The sequence below is a fragment of the Notamacropus eugenii genome, chromosome 7, assembly GCF_028372415.1.
Source record: "Notamacropus eugenii isolate mMacEug1 chromosome 7, mMacEug1.pri_v2, whole genome shotgun sequence".
NCBI lineage: Eukaryota > Metazoa > Chordata > Mammalia > Diprotodontia > Macropodidae > Notamacropus > Notamacropus eugenii.
Window position 1 is genome coordinate 167,591,733 of NC_092878.1, and position 14,305 is coordinate 167,606,037.

Consider the following 14,305-nt stretch of genomic DNA (forward strand, 5'->3'; position numbering starts at 1 on the left):
GAGGGATAAGACTCTTTGGTCCCAGAGGCAGAGCTGGGAGCAGGAGAGAGGCAGAGATAGGCGTTTAAAAAAATTACACTTAGGGGCAGCTAGGTGGCGCTACAGTGGATAGAGCACTGGCCCTGGAGTCAGAGGGACCTGAGTTCAAATTTGACCTTCGACACTCACTAGCTGTGTCACCCTGGGCAAGTCACTTAACTGTGACTGCCTCCCCACCAAAAAAATTCTACTTTGAATACCTTCAAGTAAATAATAACCCCCTATATTCATGTAGCATTTTACTACTTTAAAAAGTTTTACTGATGTCTTTTGTCTTTATATCACAGTTATTTGAGGTTTTCCTTGAGGTAATGAAAAAGAATTCAGTGAAAGTGCCTGGTACAGGGATGGTATCTAAGGTACACATTATTCCAAACTGGCAGAACCCTCAACTCGAAAGCAGGTTTAGTCTTGACTGGAGGAAGGAAAAACTTCCTCTATTGAAAGCGTGTCCAAACTGGAAAGGGCTATTTTGGGAGGTGGTGAGCTCCCTGTCACTGGAAACTCTTAAGCAAAGCCTGCATAATCCCTTATTGGTTTTCATAGCCTCCTAGGCAGCGAGTGCCACCGTGGAAGAGGCCTGGGCTTGGAGTCAGGAAGACCTGAGTTCAAATCTGGCCTCAGACGTTTACTAGCTGTGTGACTTCAGGCAAGTCAATTAACCTCAGTTTGCCTCAGTTTCCTCAACTGTAAAGTGGGGATAGCAATGGCGTCTACCTCCCAGAGTAGCTGTGAGGATCAGGTGAGTTAATATTAGTGAAGCACTTGGCACAGTCAGCGTCTGGCACATTATTTTTAATAGACAGAGCTGGAAGGTACTTCACAGACGATAGATCTTGTCCAAATTGCTCCAATTGTCCAAATTTACAAATGACAGAACTAAGATCCAGAGGGAGAATAAAGCTTGCCAAGGATCACGTGGTAGGTGGCAGAGGTGGCATTTGAACCCAGGCCCTATATTCCAAATCACTTATTTATAGGGAGAGGGAAAGGGGGAGGGAGCCTGTTCTCCTATAGGTTGGACTAGATGGCATTTGGGATCTCTCTCAGCTCTAGGTCCTACTATTTTCTCCTTCTATATCCTATCTCCCTCCCTTCCCCCCCCCCCCCCAGCATTCTTCATCCCATTAATCCACAGAATTCCATTGGGAAGACATCAGTCCATCTTCTTAGTCAGTCATCCATCGGTGTGGCCGTGAGCAACACAAAGAGCCAGCCTTGACCAGGGAGCCCCATGCAAAGGGATCTGCCCCCCGGGACCAGAGCTTGAAACTGAGACTACCAAAAAACACCCGAAGCAGAGGTCATGTTGACCATGGACCAGATCTGAAGCAGCAAAGCCCTAGAATAGATTGCAACGCATAACTCATGCCATGGCAGCCAGAGGGGAGAGTATTTTTGTGGTGCAGGGCGTGGGAAGAGCACAGCCTGAGCAGAGTCATGTGGGGATGGGAGGGGCAACCCAGCAGTGTACCCTGTGCTTTCTGCTCCCAGGAAGGCTCATTCCTGTAAGTGCTGGAGCTAAAAATATGCGGGGCAACATTCAGGCTGGGCTAGTCTACACAAAAGAGACAGGACAAAGCAAAAGATCAGATCACTGGTAAATGTGATCGCTGAGAGCTGAAATGGTCCATGGATGTTCCCTGACCCTAGATGGAGAGTTGGAAGAAGCCTCTGAGGTCATCCAGTCCAGCCCCTCAAATGACACAGGTAGAGTCAGAGGCAAGATTTGGCCTTGGGACACAACTCCTCTGTGACCAAGCAGGACAAAGTTGAGTCCTCCTCTCCTCCAAGGGGGTGGTCATTTGGATACTTGAAGACAGCTGCCATACTCTTAGCTCCCAAGCCTCCTCTTGTCAAGCTTTAACATCCCTGATGCCTTCAGTGGGTGTCTGTGTGGCCTGGTCTCCAGTCCCTTGACCATCCTGGCCACCTTTCCCTTCTCTGGATATTCTCCAGATTTTCAATGGCCTTCTAAAATGTGGCGCCTAGACTGGACACAGTACTTCACAGAGGGCTCACCTGGGAGGACAGCTGGTTACCATTTGCTTTGTTCTGGGCACTATGGCAGTGGGCCTTTGGTCAAAAGGGAAGGAAATAAGCATTTATCTATCACCTATTATGTGCCAGGCCCTGTGCTGAGTTCTTTTTTTTAATTAATTAATTTGTTTTCAGTTTTCTACAATCACTTCCACAAGTTTTAAATTTTCTCCCCCTCCCTCGCCCCTCCCTCTTTGAGACGGCATGCCATCTTATATGGGCTCCCCACATACCTTCTTATTAATCACATTTTCACATTAGTCGTGTTGCACAGAAGAAGTAAAACAAATGGAAGAAACCATGAGAAAAACCAAAGCAAAACCAAACATAATACAAGGGAAAATCGTCTGCTTCATTTTGCGTTCCGATTCCTTAGCTCGTTCTCTGGATATGGAAGGCATTTTGCCTCAAGTCTTTTGGGAATGTTTTAAGTCCTTGCATTGCTGTGAAGGGCTAAGTCTATCAGAAACAGTCCTCACACACTGTGGCTGTAACTGTGTACAGTGTTCTCCTGGTTCTGCTCTTTTCACTCAGCATCAGTTCATTTAAGTCTTTTCAGGTTTTTCTGAAGTCTGCCTGCTCATCATTTATTATAGCACAATAGTCCTCCTTTACATTCATATGGCCCAGCTTGCGCAGCCATTCTCCAATGGATGGGCATTCCCTCAGTTTCCAGTTCTTGACCACCACAAACAGCGCTGCTATAAATATTTTTGTACACGTGGGACCTTTGCCCACCCTGTGCTAAGTTCTTTATATATATTTTCTCATTTGATCCTCATACAAACCCTGAGAGGCAGATGCCGTTATTATCCCCATTTTACAGTTGAGAAAATTGAGGAAAATGGAGCCAAGGAAGTTAAGTGGCTTGTCTGGGGTCACAGAGGGTCAGAGGTTGGATTTGAGCTCAGGTCTTCCTAACCCCAGGCCCAGCGCTCTATCCGTCATGTCCCCCAGCTGCCTCTTATAATAAGCATTTATGAAATACCTATTATATGCCATGCTAAGAACTGGGGATACAAGTAAAAACAAGAGTCAGTCCTTGGAAGCTGGGAGTCCAAAACACAAGTAACTATGTGACAGAGAAGATGCAGAAAGGATGTTAGAAATAAGCAACAGAGGGAAAGCACTAACCTTAAGGGGGACTGGGAAAGGCATCTTGAGTGGGATTTCACTAGGGACTTAAAGGCAATAGGTGGGAGAACATTCTAGGTGTGAGGGAGAGACAGAGAAAATGGCTGGAGTCTGGATGGGTTGGGATGTGTTTCCTCTCTTTGGATTGCCTATGAGCCTGCAACAGTACTTTGGTATTTCCTATGTCATGGCTCCCCGAAGCATTTGTAACAATTCCTGGGGGCTACTGTTGCAACTTGCATTTACACTAATGGGTTTCCCCCTAGGGAGGCTGCTATTATACATATATGTATAGATATAGTTCTCGCTGTAATCCATGAGCCCCCACCAGTGTAATTTCTACTAGAAATCATCCAGTAGATTCAATTAGCTCTCAGTAAAGGCATTCACTAAGATGATAATGTTGAGAATAATTGGCACAACATATATAACCTACCTCAAATTGCTTACCATCTCAGGGAGGGGGAAAGGAGAGAAGGGAGGGGAGAATTTGGAGCTTGAAATTTAAAAAAATGAATATTAAAAATGTTTTTACGTGTAATTGGGAAAAATAAAATTATTTAAAAAAGAAAAGTTGGCACAAACTATTTGGAATTTGAGTGGGTGTGATCCGGATAAGAGGAGCCAAGGAGACCCCTGTAAGGCAGAGGTATTACTGAATAATTTGGCATGACTTCCCTTGGGGCATAAGACCTTGTTTGGGAAGACAATGACCAGGTCTAGGACATGGCAAGGCTGATTCTGGATGGGAACAGAAAGGATTGAGCCAAAAAGAACTCATTCAGAAACTGAAGCTTGCTTTGGGTAAGAAGAAGCAGTGAGATAGCTTTTTACTTTAACAAGGTATACTTAATAACTTAATATACTTTATAACTGTTCTGAGAAGCAGTGTAGTATAGTGGATAGAGATCTGTCTCCAGAGTGAGAAAGATCTGGATTCAAGTCCTACCCCAATGTATATTGGTTGTGTGACCCTGGTCAAGTCATTTAACCATTCAGTGCCTAAGGCCACTAGTTCAGTAAAACAAAACCAAACCAAAACCCTCCAGACCCTAAACCCTAAGCACTAAGCTCAGTTGTTTCTATGCTGCTGAGAGCTCAAGTGCTATCATACCCTCCTACCTTGGTAACAACGTCCCAGGTGCTCTCCTAGTTAAGGTTGCTGTCTGAGGTTGGGGTTCTTGACTTTGTTAGTGTCCTGGAACCCTTCAGAATGTTGTCTAATGAAGCCCAGGGACTCCTTATAATAAGGAATACATCAAAAAAAAGTCCAGAGGGCTAGAAAGGAATTCAATTGTATTGGAATATAAGTACTCAAATATTTTTAAAAATTATTTTGTTTTTGGTGTTCTACAATCACTTCCATATATCTTAGATTTTTGCCCCTCCCTCCCCCTTCTTCCCCCTTTCTTTCCCGCTCCCTCCTGAGACGGCATGCAATCTTATATAGGTTCTACACCTACATTCCTATTAAATACATTTTCACCTTAATCATGTTGAATAGAAGAATTAAATGAATGGGGGAAACCATAAAACAAAACAAACCATAATACAAAAGAAAATGTATTCAAATATTTTTAAAAGATCAGATTCACAGACCCCTGGAAATCTATCCATAGTCTCCTTAGACATGTTGGGACCCTGAGGACCCCAGGATGAGAGTAAAGAGTCCTTGGGATGAGTCAGAAGTTAAATTAAACCATGCTAAAGCCTGCTTGTCCTTTGCCTGCTCACCAGGATGCACGGTCGTGTTCTAGAGGAGTGAAGACTGCTTGGGTTAGAAAGAATGTTAACATTCATGGTCTTGATCAAGTTCTAATACTGACCAGCAGCATTTCCACAGCAAGTTAGTATCTTCAAGGGTATGAGAGGATCTGCCAGGATGGATGACAGGAAAGGAAACCAAGGTACTGAAAGGTTAAGTGACTGCCCAACGTCATAGAAATAGTAAATGTCTAGAGTGGGATTTGAATCCATATCTGTTGACTACTGGCCAAGTCCAGCCTATGCCCAAGGTCATGCAGCTAAGTTCCTTGAGATTCTTGAAGCAAAGCATTAGGTCTTTCCTCCTTCAAGAGAAACATCCCTGGTCTTGTCAACTGATGCTGACACGGCAGAACCACTGGTCCTCTAATTATAGGAACATGAAATATACATAGATACAGATGCATACATACATATAGATAGATATGGACATATGCATGTATACATACACACAGACCTCAGTGGGCATCCTGCTCAAAACCCTCATTTTGCAGATAAAGAAACTGAGGCTGAAGAGAATAAATGCTCTGTTCAAGGTCACACAGTGACAGAGGTGGGATTTGAACTCAGGCCCGCAGTCTCCAATCCCATGCACTCCTGCTGGGTTACCCTCTATGGTCCTACTCCAATGAACATCATCAGATGACTTCAGTGGAGGAAGGAGAGATTGTTGGCAAAGGGGCACGCATGGCTGTATACTACACATTCCTGAAAGGATGAAGGAATAAGCACTTACCAAGGGCCACAAGCAGGAAGAGCCAGATAGCCTTGGCTCTCAAGGAAGGCCTCAACTCTAATTGGGCAGAACCACCTGTAATAGAAAGTGTGGCTGCCCGGTGCAGAAAAGGGACTAGAATCTTCAAGTGCAGCAGTGGGGTGAGTGGCAAGGTTCTGGGGGACTTTGGGACATAGAGGCAGGCACATGGTAAGACCTGGTGGTCCTCTGTCTCCCGGGAAATTGGATTGGTGACTCCTAGCCTCTCTAGGCGGCCTCCTAGATAGGTTCTAGGTGCCCAGACCCAGAAGGAGACAAAGGGGAAGGCCAAGGGAGATGGGAAATCCCAAGGTGGTAGGTTTTCCCACTGCCAGGGCATCTGGGATGGGTCCTGGGATAGATCCTGGGACTGCCCTGGGCCAGGGGAGGGAGGGATGGGGCAGTCTTTCCAATCGTCCATTCCTCTATACAGCAGTGATCACTTCTGTACCACTTTTGCCTGTAGATTTTTCAGATACCATTTTACAGGCCTTTGTGGGCAGGGAGGATTATGTCTCCGAGTCTCTGACCCTGGATAAATGTTGTCTTATTGATAAGAGTGAATGTTAGAAATGAAAAAGTTTTTACCAATTGAAATTTGATGCTGCCAGTAACATAGCACCTGGGGCACAGGTTCTAATTGGTACATGATACCTTATAAAAATCAAGTTTTGTTAAAAAAATTTTTAAAATATTCTATGACAATTCTGCATGTTACCCTTGCTACCCTGCCACCCCCACCTGCCCCCCAATGCTGCCTCCACGCTTTTTTCTGAGGCCTTTAATGACCAGGTCATTGCCTTTCCCTTTCTTTCCCTGGTCACCAAGACCCTCCCTCTCTTGGCTCTGGGCATTTTCTCTGACCATCCCCCATGCCTGGGACACTCCCCTTTTTGTTCTAATTACTGACCTCCCTGGCTTCCTTTGAGCTCCCACTAAAACCTCCCCTTCTCCAGGCAGTCTTCTCCATCTGTCTTAATGTGTTGTTCTGGCGCTTATTATTTCCTGTTTATGCGGACCTTGTTTGCATAGATCTGTTTGCGTGTCATCTCCCCTTTAGAATGTGAGCGCCTGTCTTTTGTCCCTTTTTGTATCCCCCGCTTACCACAGGGCCTGACACGTGGTAGGTACTTAGTAAATATTTTTTTTAATTTTATTTTTAATTTATGGGCAAGTATTTACATAACATACTACAATAAAACAGATGATTGTACATGAAACTTCCAATGTACTAGCCACAACTTACTCTTCCTTCTGAATATACAGCCAAATGACCATGTAAATGCCTTTTTTCTCCCCCTACCCCTGCCCTAGAGATGACTACCATCACACACATACACACGCACACGCACACACACACACATTTGTAAAATTATTCTATAGAGGCTTCTTTCTCTGGATGCAGAGATAAGTGCTTTAGGGGCAGCTAGGTGATGCAGTGGGTAGAGCACCAGTGCAGGAGTCAGGAGGACCTGAGTTCAAATCTCACCTCAGACACTTGACACTCACTAGCTGTGTGACCTTGGGCAAGTCACTTAACCCCAAATTCCTCATCCTGGGTCCTCTCCAGTCACCCTGATGAATATCTGGTCACTGGATTCAGATGGCTCTGGAGGAGAAGTGAGGCTGGTGACCTGCACAGCCCTCCCTCACTCAAACAAAGTCAAGTGCAAGTCATGTCACCATTTCTCTGATGGCCTGGTCTTCTTGGGCAACAAAGGACGAACACACACTATGTGCTTTATAGTTAATTTGGGTATTTATGAGTCAAAATAACTTATTTGCTCTAAGTTGTTCTTAAAATATTAATGTGGTTACTGTCTACAATGTTTTCTTGGTTCTTCTCATTTCACTCTTCATTATTTTGTGCAAGTCTTCCCATGTTTTTCTAAGCTCATTGAACTCATCATTTCTTATAGCAGTAGTAATCCATCACAATCATATATCACAACATGTCTAGCCATTCCTCAATTGACAAGCATCCTCTTAATTTCCGGGTCTTTGCCATCATAAAGAGAGCTGCCATAAACATCCTAGAACCCACAGATTTTTTTCCTTTTTTCCTAATCATTTTTGGAAATAGACCAAGTGGATTGGAAGGAAAATGTACTCACAGCATGCTTTTCAGTTTAATATTCATTATTAACACTTTTTCCATCACTTCCTTAATTCTAGAAATCAAAAAACAATAAGTTGAGCCCTAGTTTATAGTGTTTGTTGATTTTTGAAGTATAAGTCCCTACACAGCCATCAGCTGCTGACAGGTGCCAAATGACTCCAGTACATCCGTGAGCTCACTGGATCTCTCAGTTATGACCCAGTGCCATTCTGTGTTCTTCACAATCTTGAGGAGCATCTTGTCTGAAGCACCTTACTTCATCTTTTTACATCTTTGTACTCTTCTTCAACTGTGTGTCCTCTCGATAGTTGTCTATTGCTTGGTTTCCTCTGAGCTGCTGCCCAATGAAGACCTCTCCTCCCCCCCCGGGGTCCTCTCTCCCAATGACACCATTTGGAGGTTGGTCTCCATGGTCTGGAGCCCATCCTGGGGGTGCTCCTCCAGCATCATTCCCTCCTTCGTTTTAGGATTGGGGTTTCCCCAGGTTTGGGTCTGAGGACATTGGAGGCCAGGTGACCACCACCAGTCTGGCAGTACTGCCACTCTTTGAATTCCGCTCATTGAATCTTGATGTCTTTGAGGCAGACGTTGCTGACACATCCTCCTCCATTCCTGCTTCTCCAAAAGTACAATGGAAAATTCCTGTTCTGAGATGAAAGAGCTGATTGGTTTCCAAATCTGAAAGGGGAATCAAAGCCAACAGGACATGTGAAAGAAGCTGTGCCATGGAATCTCTTTCATCTGCTCCAGTCCTCCTCCTCATGTGGTCCAGCTTATATTTATTTCACCACATTAACCAAAAGACAGTAATTTCTAAAGTGGTCAGTCATTATGATGAGTAGACCTGTCAGCTGCCTTGGTTTCCATTCTCATTTCATGTGTCATTCCTTGTCAGGTTTTTCAGAATTGATTGGAGGTTTGTTGTGATCAAAGATCAGCAGCTCCTCCCAGTCTCCTCCTTCACCATGGGGATTCGGGGTGGGCTGTCAAAGGCTGGAACACAAATGTGCAGTGTCATGAAAGCCTGGTCCCACATACTTCTCTAGTCTCTACAAAGATGCTGGGAGCTCTGTGAGGACATCTGGGTCAGGCAGGAGCTTTTCATCTATCAGATGGAGAAAACTCTTCCTGGAGTTCATCTGCCAAGGCTTAGGGGACCCTGCTAGGGGGCCAAGTGGAAATCCACAGCCCTTTGGGAACCTCAGTGATGCCTGCCATTGAGATCCCAGATTCCAAACTCCTCGATTGTTTTTATTCAAGCCCCACAGGGCATGACCAACTCTCCTCAATCCAACCCTAAGGCCTTTTCTCTATGGCATCATTTACATTTCTCCACCTTTGAGGTATCAAAGCAGAAAGTTCATCCTGCCCTAGGCTGCCATTGGGCATTGGGCTGGTCAGCTTCCCTCCCCAAAGAGTATTCAGTTCACTTCTCCCCTTTCTGTTCTGATTCATTCTCTCTGGTACATTAAAAAAAAAAATGAGTGTGCACATTGGTCATGGGATCATGGGAGAAGGTAGAGCAAGACCTTACAGATCTAACAGAATATCTAACACTTGGCTCTGCACAGAGGACAGGGGCCATTGAACAGTGTGGTCACACTAGAACTCACTGAGTCTACAAGCTTTTATTAAGCATGTACTATGTGCCAGGCCCTGTACTGGACTGACTGAGACCACTGTCTAAATCATTTCAGGTTGTAAGCAAGCAGAGGTATGCTGGTAAATATTTAACGAACAACTCTCAAAAAAAATAGCACAATAGACTTTAAGTTAATTCTGAATTATCCATCACTCCCTTTCATCGCTTTCTTACATGTAGAGATTCAACAAAACAATAAATCCAGCCTTGATTTTAAGCATTTGTTTAAGCATTTGCCAATTTCCAAGGTGCAAGTGCTCACATTGAAAATTTAACACAGAATTTAACCCATTTGGCTCCAGTGAAGAGAGAGAGAGAGAGAGAGAGAGAGAGAGAGAGAGAGATTTAACCTGAGCCTGAATTCCTTCCCCAACATACATGCATTATATCTTAATTGGCCCAGCAGCCAAGGACAAAAAAAGAGATAGAGAAGAGGGATTTTCCAACCAGTCTTCCTAACAAAAATAATGATAGTTAACGTTTACAAAGGGCTTGAAAATTCCCCAAGCACTTTTCATAGGTTCTTATTTGATCTTCATGACAACCCTGTAAGGTGGGTGTTATTATTATCCCTACTTTCCAGATGAGGAAACTGAGTCTGTGACTTGCCCTGTGCCACACAGCTTCTAAGTATCTGAGGCAAGTGAAAATTCCCAGAGTCAGGGAGGTGGAATATTCTATTCTAGTTAAGCAAGGAGGCTGGTGTCTCTGGATCAAAGAGCACATGGAGAGGGGAGGAAGGTGTAAAAGACTGGAAAGGTGGGAGGAGGCAGGTTATAAATGGCTGTGAAGGTTTTATATTTGTTCCTGGAGGTAATAAGGAACCACTGGAGGTTATTGACTAAGAAGAGGATGTGGTCAGAACAGAGTTTAAAGCAGATGAGTTTGACAGCTGATTGGAATGGGAAGAGACTTGAGGCAAGGAGATCAAGAAGCAGTGTTGGTGGGAGGTGGTGGTGGTGTCTGAGGAGGTGGGGAGGGGTGTATGCAAGAGATACTATGAAGGTAGAAACAGTAGGACTTGAGTGGATATGGGAAGTAAGTGAGGGTGAGGAGCTGAGGGGACACCTGCAGCATGAGCTTAGATGATGCAGGGTCTCGTTCTCTGCAAACATCCATCTGGCAGCCCATAGCTGCTCCAGACAACTGATAGAATTTGCTCTGCATCTACCAAAGTAAGCATCCAGCATTTCTCTCAACTTGCCCATTGGAAAGGCCAATGGATTCTCCTAGGACAACGGGTGCTGGAGCTGAGTCTTGCTGGGGCCCTTTCCACTCTTTGGGACTACTTTATAAACAGGCAAGTTGGCCAGTCTCTCAATAGCTCCGTACGAGTTCAGTGTCCATTGGTCAGCTAACCTGTGAGTCCTTTACACACCAACATTTCTCAAAAAAGCCGCTCCTTGCTGAAGTCTTGGCGACATTCCCTGCATCACAGAGTTCTTTGTTTCTGCCCCAGCTCTTCTCAAGTTGTGGTTCACTGGTAGGCTTCTCAGAGATGTTCTGATTATGAGAATTTTCCTTCATCTGAACCATAAGAACCTTGAGCAAGAGGCAAGGTGTGGCTCTCATCCAAACACCACCAAGTATGGTGGAAAGTCCTTGGCATTATTCTTGAAGTGAGACATGCTGAATCCACTAAGGTTTTGGTCCTGGTCTCCAAATTCTCGACATGGACAATAATGTGCAGAGGGGACACTCAGGCTGCGTGTGGTTCTCCTGATGGAGGACAAGGAGGAGACAAGTCAGGTCAACAAACGAGGAGTCAACACACATTTAGTAAGCACCTACTGTGTGGCAAGCTCGGTGTTAAGCATGGAGAATATAAATGCTAGCAGAGAGTAGAGTCCTTGTCCTCAAGGGGTAGAAGGCAGCCAGGAAACAATAAAGTGTAGGGCAGGCTGGGGTAAATTCCGACTTTTATTTAAGCCAAAGGCAGAATTTGCTCTCAAAGTCTCTACGGTGTTTGGAGAGGATCCTGACAAGGATCCACAGACTGAGCAAACACATTAGCAATGACAGATGTCCTCTGGTTCCCAGTTAGCTCTACTTGTGCATACCTGGGGAGATGGCTAGTCACCACTGTGGTATGACATATTTCTACTATCTCCTTCCAGAAACGAAAAAGTCAATACAGACAAATTCCAAAGGTCCGTTGGTGCCTCTATTCTTTCAATGTGCAACATGAGTTGGCGATGCTTTGCTCTGGGCATGTTGAGCACGGGTTTCACATTTTTTGGTGATATCGGCAGTTATCTGAGGTCAGTACAATCTATTTCGTCCTAGATCTCGGATCCTTTCTTGACCCATATCCAAAGTCATCATGTGCAGCTTTCCTGGCCAGTGAGTGAACTGCTTCCTGATTCCGTGTGTGGGATCAGCCACAGCGTAGTACAGTCCTTATTGCTCAGATCCAACTTGGTCTCCGTGGAAAAGCTTCTGATGACTAAAACTTGAGTTTTCTAGCAACACTTCCTTGCCTTCTGGCTTGTATCATATCTTCGTCCATCTGCATTCTGTCTTCACTGCCTGTCATCCTCAGATGATTGAGGAAAGGAAGGTCAGTTCACTAAAACAAGGCTCACATATGTAGATAACTTGTCATCTGATAGGATCCAGGGTACCACACAGTGGGTCCTATCAGAGATCAGAATTCAGCTCCTTCTACACAGGCCAAGATTTGAGGCTGTGAAGGTCTTTCCAGACTGTTGATGACCCTGGGCAGAGACCACAGAAATAAAGGACTTCCAGAGTTCAGGCATGGAGAGGCCATCTTTAACAGTGAAGGTCATGGAAGACTTCAGTCACACAGAAGATGTGGGATTGAATTTGGGTCTTGAAGGATGAATGGAACATCTGATAGGCAGAAAAGTAGGCCTGGGACATCCCACAGTGGGCACATTGAAGAGATGATTATTTCCTCTCTCATTTGGGGGATAGTAAGCAACCCAATCTGAATGGAGGGATTGGGGAGGAGAGGAGGGCAGATTAGTCCAACACCTTTATTTTACAAAGGAGGAACTGAGCTCCAGAGAGGGGGAATGATTATTTGTGTCCCATGAGAAGCAAGGGGCTCTTCCCCAGAATCCTGGTTGCTCCTGCCATGCTTGGGAGCCAGTGGAAGGAGGAAGTCCCAGCTGGGACCTTGGACAAGGGCTCAGATGCAGGGGAGCCTTCAGGAAGGCTTGACCAGAGTACCAGCCATTGAAACTTAGTACTGTGATGGAACTAGGGAGTTAGCAGCTTACAGCATGAGGTTTTATGATGACAGGGGAGACACTGGAATTCCTTTTAGTCTAAGTTGGCAAACTTGAAAAATGTTCTTTTAAAAAAACAATTGTCTTTTTTACCCATATAAGTTGAGCTGGCCCAGGGGAAGCTGTGCCCCATCTGTGCCCTAGACTGCCTGGGGGGAGGGAGAGGGAAGTCGGCCAGGTGGCAGCCAAGGACCATGGAGCAAAACCCAGGAAGTCTGGAGGACAACGACCTTTGTGCCAGCTCCTCCTTGGGTCCCACTCTGGGATCTCAGGCTCCCTTTCTAGCCAGAGAATGCCCTTCCTATCTTGAGGCAGGCAGGAAGAGCCACAGACTGTGAGTAAGTACAGCCTGGGGTTCAGAAATGGAGAGCTCCCAAGTTAGCTGAGACACTGTTCCCCACCACCCTGTAGGGCACTGTCTAAGGTGTGGATCCTCCACAAACTAGGAGAAATAGCAGCAAACTCATATTGGATATGGACAGAGGAAGTGTGGTGCAGTAGGGTGGGTCAGGGGCTCTGACCTGATCCCTGGCTCAGGCAATTGTTACGTGTGTGACCCTGGACCCTGTCAGTCTCTGGATCCCTCTCTAGAATGAAGAGGTTGGAATAGGAGGCCTCTAAGGGTCTCTTTCAGTGGAAAATCTGTTATTCTATGATCCTGTCATACATCAGAGGAGGCAATCAGTCAATCAGCAAGCATTTATTAAATACCTACTATGTGCAGTATATGGGACAGATAGGTGGCTCAGTGGGTAGAGCAGTCAGGAAGACCTGAGTTCAAATCTGGCCTCAGACATTTACTGACTGCGTCATCCTGGGCAAGTCACTGAACCCTGTTTGCCTCAGTTTCCTCACCTGTAAAATAAGCTGAAGAAGAAAATCACAAACCACTCCAGTATCCTGGCCAAGGAAACCCCAAAGGGGATCCTAAAAAGTGGGACACATGACTGAAATGCCTGAACAACCACATGTACAGGAGGATGTAGAGGGAGGAGAGGTAAACCTGGGTCAGGCTCAGATGCCACCTCACACACTTCTACTAGCTGTGTATCCCAAAGCAAGTTACCGTTTCATATCCCTGGACTCAGTTTCCTCACCTGTAAAGTGAGGGTGACAATCTGCAGCATCTCTTGCATGGGGTAGTCCAAAAAGGTTGTTGCAAATCCTCAAGTGCCACATGGACATAAGCTGTCAGAGAGGGCTGGAACAAAGCACCACATGAGGAGTCAGTGGAAGGGCATGGATTGGAGAAGCCTTCCAGGGGGAGGAGGAGGTGTTAATTTGGGCTTGGGGGGGTAGAAAAGCAACTGAATGTGTGAGTGGGGGAGGTATAGGGGTCATAGGATCCTTGACACAGGGCAGGGAAGGACCTCAATAACGAGGCAGTCCAACTCTTCCATTTTACAGATGAGGAAACTGAGCCTCAGAGAGGCTATATGACCTAATTTCACTGAGGTAGTAATCATCAAAGATGGGATGTGAAGCCAGGGCTGCTGACCACTCCAAGGAGTAAGAGAACAGGGTATGTTCAGGGGGCAAAGGGATGTTGGTGCGTC